The sequence below is a fragment of the Labrus bergylta genome, chromosome 9 (genome assembly GCF_963930695.1).
Source record: "Labrus bergylta chromosome 9, fLabBer1.1, whole genome shotgun sequence".
NCBI classification, from domain to species: domain Eukaryota; kingdom Metazoa; phylum Chordata; class Actinopteri; order Labriformes; family Labridae; genus Labrus; species Labrus bergylta.
The window spans coordinates 22,682,712-22,688,726 of NC_089203.1; positions in this window are offsets into that span (position 1 = coordinate 22,682,712).

A 6,015-nucleotide genomic window follows, 5' to 3' on the forward strand; every position below is an offset into this window, starting at 1 on the left:
GGGTCCCCAAGTCTTCCAAACTCTCTGTCAGCTAACTTTACAGGGTTGGATCTCCTGTCTGTAACTTTAAAGCAATACTCCAGAAAGATATTGTATATATTGATCAGATTAAAAGTACTTTCATATTTACTTGAAGGGTGTGGAATGTGAAGGGACAGGAGAAAGTTTATTTAAACTCAACTCAACTCAACTCAACTTTATATAGCACTTTAAACAGAACATAGTTGATCCAAAGTGCTGAACATTGCAGGAACAAAGCATTAGAAAGTAACAGACAAGAACGACAGCAATAAAAAAGAAAAGAAAAGAACAAGTGACAGTTAATTCCAGTGTAACAAAGGAATAACAGAGCTATGGGTTTTTGTGCTTGATGAGTTACTGAACATTAACTCAGTCAAACCCTAAGCTAGGCTAATGACCTCCTGGCTTTAGCTTGACACTTAACACACAGACTAGAAAATGGTTTCAATCTTCTCATTTTATTTAAAAAAAAAAAAGACTGTATGCTTCCCAAAACGTACAAGTTGGATTCCAAATCATCTTTTGTCATGAAAAGATTCATGATAAAAGTTGACTGTGTACAATATTCATTCATTTAAAAGTACAAATAAAAATCATGCTTTTAATTCCTTTGTTGTAGAGATAGCAGAGGGGATGAAGATGGATATTAAGGATAGAGAGAGTGCGGAATAACAGTCAAGGAGCCAAAGTTGGGAAAATATCGTCCAGGCCACTGTGTAACTTTCTTATCTCCCCTGCTCTCGTTCGCTCCTCTCAGATATAAATCATCTTTGTTTGTCTCTCTTTAGAAACTTTTCAGACTGGCAGCTGTCTAGTTACTCTCTGTGAAACACAAACAGACACACCAATCCATCTCTGTGAGCTTTTTGGTAGTGTGAGTCTGTTGCTGCGGTAACAGTGACAGGAGATCTGAGGAGTGTCTTGTCAGTTAAGAGGAGTTTTTGCCGGGAGCAACGCCTCTGGTCAACAAAGTCTCTCCAAGCTGTCGACGGAGAGGAGAGGAGGGGAGAGGAGAGGAGAGGAGAGGAGAGGAGAGGAGAGGAGAGGAGGGGAGGGGAGAGGAGAGGAGAGGAGACGAGACGAGACGAGACGAGACGAGACGAGACGAGAGGAGACGAGACGAGACGAGAGGAGGGAAGAGGAGGGGAGAGGAGAGGAGAGGAGAGGAGGAAAAGAAAGAAAAAAGGAAAGAAAGATAAGGGAGAGAAGATGTGACAAGAGGGAATGAGGGTAGTAAAATAAGAAGGCGATGGAGGAGTCTGTTGTGAGTTTGTGGTTTGGTTTTGTATTTTAATTTATCTGATATTGCTTCATGTGTTTTATTTTGTAGTTCTTGTCCCCAGTGTTTCCTGTCCTGTCTTACTTCCTCTCTGTGTCTGGTTTCTCTCCAGTGTTGATTGCCCTGATTGTCTCACCTGGGTCTATTTAGTGTCTATTTAGTTTCAGGGTGCATTCGAATTGTCCTTCCTATCTCCTTTCACTATCCACTTTACCTTAACCCCACGAAAACGTCATGAGGTTAAGGAAAGATGTTAGCAGAATTCATAAAGGACTTAGGGAAAGGCGATCTCGTTGCTCTGACAATCCAACCACATTTTCCACTAGGAGACGTCATTAAATGTGACGGGCCGGCGGAGGTTAATGACGTGAGTCTGCCGTGTTGAAACTACAATGTTCCGAAAATGGACTACAAAAAGATCATCTAAAAAACTTTTTCTGTGCCTTCTTACCGGTGAAATAATCCTAATTACCACAAGGTTGGGATTGAAATAAAAGAAATATAGGCTACCAGGCTACAAGTAACAAAAGTGAAACCATCACCTTCCTGTCCACTCAGAAATCAACATCAACATATATACGAAATTAATTGTTACATTTATGTAAGATATAACCGACACAATGTTTTAAGCATACAAATGTACAACTGCACAAAGCATTCTTAAATGAATGAAATATGTTGAATAAAACATCATCTGATAAAAATGTCTCTAACCTTTTTATCTCTTCACGATAATCGTTCATTTCCGTGAACGGTCGGATGCGCGACTCGCTTTAAATGTTGCGGCCGCAAGGAATTGTGGGGCGTCAAATCTCATCTCCTTTGGTAAAGGATGGTCCAGTGTATCCTATGCTAAAGGAGGTTATAAAGGAAGCATTGACCCACCTTTCCTTAACTTTTAGAGAATTCGAACGGCTCTTATCATGGCCGCCACTTAACTGCTTCCGGGGTTAAGGTAAAGTGGATAGTGAAAGGAGATAGGAGGGACAATTCGGATGCACCCTAAGTGTTCCTTCCCTCTTGTTGTTACTTCATTTCCTCCACCTGCTTCTGTGATACGGCGCTTACTTGAAGAGGTCAAAAAGCTGCAGCAACACTTGTACTATGAAGATCAGAGTCATCCTGATTTCTACATGCTGAAAATGCGTGGGTGTAACTGACCTTCAAGTGTTGCTGGAGCTTTTTGACCTCTTCAAGCCTTTCATCCACTTTCGTAGTTGAAGTCGTGCCCGAAAACCCTGCTCTGCTTCATATGTCTCTTACCTCTTTTTTTGGGACTTTTGTTGGATCCATCATTCGATTTATGAGCTTTATAGACACATTTAAATAGTATAGAAACTGAAGTTGCCGTTATCTTGAAAATTGTAAACTTGAGGATGAATTTGAAGCACACATTGTATCGCTGCAGACTTGCTCCACATCACAAAAGCAGAAGGATGCAGCAACAGATCAAACATGTTACCTTCGCTTCTCCGATGGCGCGCAGTATCACACTGTAGGACAGCGGAAAGCCTCGAAGGATTTCAACCGATATTTGATGTGATGCTGCACACATCAGCATGGTGAGATGAAACAAATAGCAAATAATTACATGAAGAGGGCAACGGAGGAGGAGAGGAAGATAAGGAGGGGGAGAGAAGAGAGTGGAGGAGATGATCACAGATTCAGGTATCAACTTAAGTTGAAGAGGAAAAGGGGGGGGGGGGGGGGACAAAAGTAGGACTGAGGAGAAGAAAGTGGAGGAGAGGAGTAGAGAAAAGTTACGGATGCAGAAGTTAAGATGAAGTTATAAAGTAACTTGGATGTGATACTGTTAAAGAAAGTGCATGTGGAAAATATGGAATAGAATTTGAAAGAAGTTGGTTTTGTAGTGGAAAAAATGATCGTAAGTCTTAGAAAGACTACAAGGTGAGTTAAAAAAGTAATGCAGGGCTGCGGATATGGAGGGTGAAAAAGATTGCATCTGCAAATAGCAGATAAATGAACGATTAAAGAAGGTTTTTTGTTTTACATGGTGGAGCAAACAGGAACAGTTGGGGAATTAAACTATATGGGGATACATAACCTGACTGTATTGAAAGAAAATAGGAGTCAACACCAGGAGGAAAAGTCTGATCTCATCCACAAGGATCAGCCGAAGAATCATCGGTCCTTGGATCAGGTAGGCAGGCAATCGATCTCTTCAGGCATTGCAAGCCCAGGTCCACATTCAAATTATTGAAAAGCTAGGCCTGAAAGACGTTTCAAAAATGCAAGGGGAAAAGAGTCTGATTCATGTGAGCAGGACGGGCGCGGTCACACAACCAAACTGGTGGTAAAGTCTGAGGTCATCTGAGGGTATATTTGGGTCTGATTGTCTTGCTTATGAATAAGTTGCAGTTTTTAAGGCATCTTTTCTGTACTTCCACGCAGGCTCAGTTGATTATGCGTTTTTCAGCTGCAAAGGATTGTGGGTCAGAATATTTGAAAGCTTGCGTGCTTCATAATGTGAACAGATATTGAAATCCTGTTGTTTTTGGCATTCTCATCCAAATATATTGTGTCTGAAGGGGCGTTATGAAGCCCAATGATGGACAAATTGGCAAACATTCATACGCAGCCAACAAAGCATCAGGAGCAACTTGATGTAAAGTGTCTTGCCTAAGGACACATCGGACATGTGGCTGCATGAGCTCGCGATCAGATTCCCGACCTTCCGGTTGAGAGACGACCGACTCTTACTACCTGAGCCTGTTTTATGAACCAGGCTGTAAAAATGGACACTTAGGACAACTTACTGTTTCCATCCTCAAATGAATATTCGAGGAACTGCTGTTCACTTCCTCATTGGTTTAACTTTTTTAACACCAGCGGTTGCTTCTTAGACCATTTCCTTTGTCTGGCACACTTAGTAGTATGGGTGTCCATGTGTTGGGATGTGTGTTGGTAAATAAGTGAAATGAAAACAACTGATGCTGACATTTTGACAACTTTTTCCACAAGCATCTGGTGAGCCCTGGTGCCTTCAGTGTTTCAGCTCTTCCTTCATGCATACATGTCACAGCTTTCAGGGAAAATAATCCTACTTATATCTTAATTATGTAGGCAGCTGTGAGCTTGAATTTCAATGTAGTCACAGCCAATCATGAGGAAACAGGCGCAGAGATGACTCCGGAAGGCAGAGAGCATCGCTCGGGTCTGAAAGGTCAGATCGTTCACGGACTCCCGAGAGACGCTCATTGATTGTCTCCTCCAGGGCGAGGACTGAAGGGCTCTCACATGTCAGCACGGAGAACATAACAATCCTAAATCTATCGTTTCAACGTGATGAATGCCACTTGTTCATGAGGAGGTGCATGTGTGATAGATGTAATTTATTTGAGTGATAAGTTATAAATAAATTCATGGAGAAATAAACATGATTTTAGTGACATAAAACAGCAAATTCTTGTAAAAAAATGTCATAAAACAATTGTAGAAGTTCATTTAAGTTTAATAATTTGTAAAATATATCAGTGTTAAAACAGATTCAGTCTGAAGGATTTAAAACACTTTAAAGATTATTTTTTTTGTTAAAAACCTTTGAAATAGACAGATATGTCTGCCAAGATTTATGAATCTGTCATCTACTTGTAATGTCTATCAAGAGATAATGCATGTGATTGATTAGTTATGCCTGCCGAGGCCAGAAGGGGGAGCTCTCAGCCGCGATGCCTCATTCTGCATGACGCTGACAGAGGAAGCATCGTGTCTTGAGTCCATTTATTAATTTTACCCTTTTTCAGGTAAAAAGATAATCTATATCTGTGTTTATCTACAAAGGATGTTTCTAGGGATGTTTTCGTGTTTATTGTTAGGAACTTACAGAAAGGTTGATGTTTAAAACGTTGTATTTACATTTGATGGAAGTTCAGTGAGACACTAAGCTACGGTGAGCATATTTTTTTTTTTTTGTTAGGAAGAATGCTCGACATTATTAGCAGCATCAGTTATCCTCTTCTGCTTCGTTTGTGGGTAAGATGTCATTCACAATACTGTTGATGCCAGGGGAAGAAAAAAACGTTACATTTCTAGCCCCGCTTTCTGAATCAGAAAAAAAACAACTAAAACGAACAATTTAACAGGGTCAGAAATAATATCTATAGTGGGGCTATACTGTGATGGTCATGGATGTAAATTGAGAATATTTTGAAATCAAGTTGTCAAAAGTACCTTTAAACATGTAAAGAAAAGGGGTCCAGACAGATGTTGTAGTCCCAGAGATTTTAGAGATTAATTCGCAAAATCCAGAATCAGTCGTAGGCTGTAACAGAGCAGGATGTTGGGCTGAGACCTGCAGAAAGTCTCTGAGGGAGCTGTGAGTGTGCAAGATTTCCCCACTGAACTGTTGAAGTTTCTATTCCAATAAAATAAACCAGAATTGCAACATCTGCATAAACTTCTAATTTAAATGGCAGACCTGATGACAATGATGATTGCGACGGTTTATTTGGCACCCAGTCGGATTTTGGTTATAAAGTTTCATTAATTTTGTTATCATGCTTAAAATCCAAATGTATTCAGATTGAGGCATTAAAACTTTGAATGAAGATGTCAAAAGACAGAAATTAAAGTACCACCATCAAAATGATAATTAGAATATTCTCTGTTTCCAATTACTGATGAATTAGATGATTAAAGTGCAGCCGGGAAGATTGTTCAGTGGATGAGCCGCAGATGGAAACAACTGAAGACAT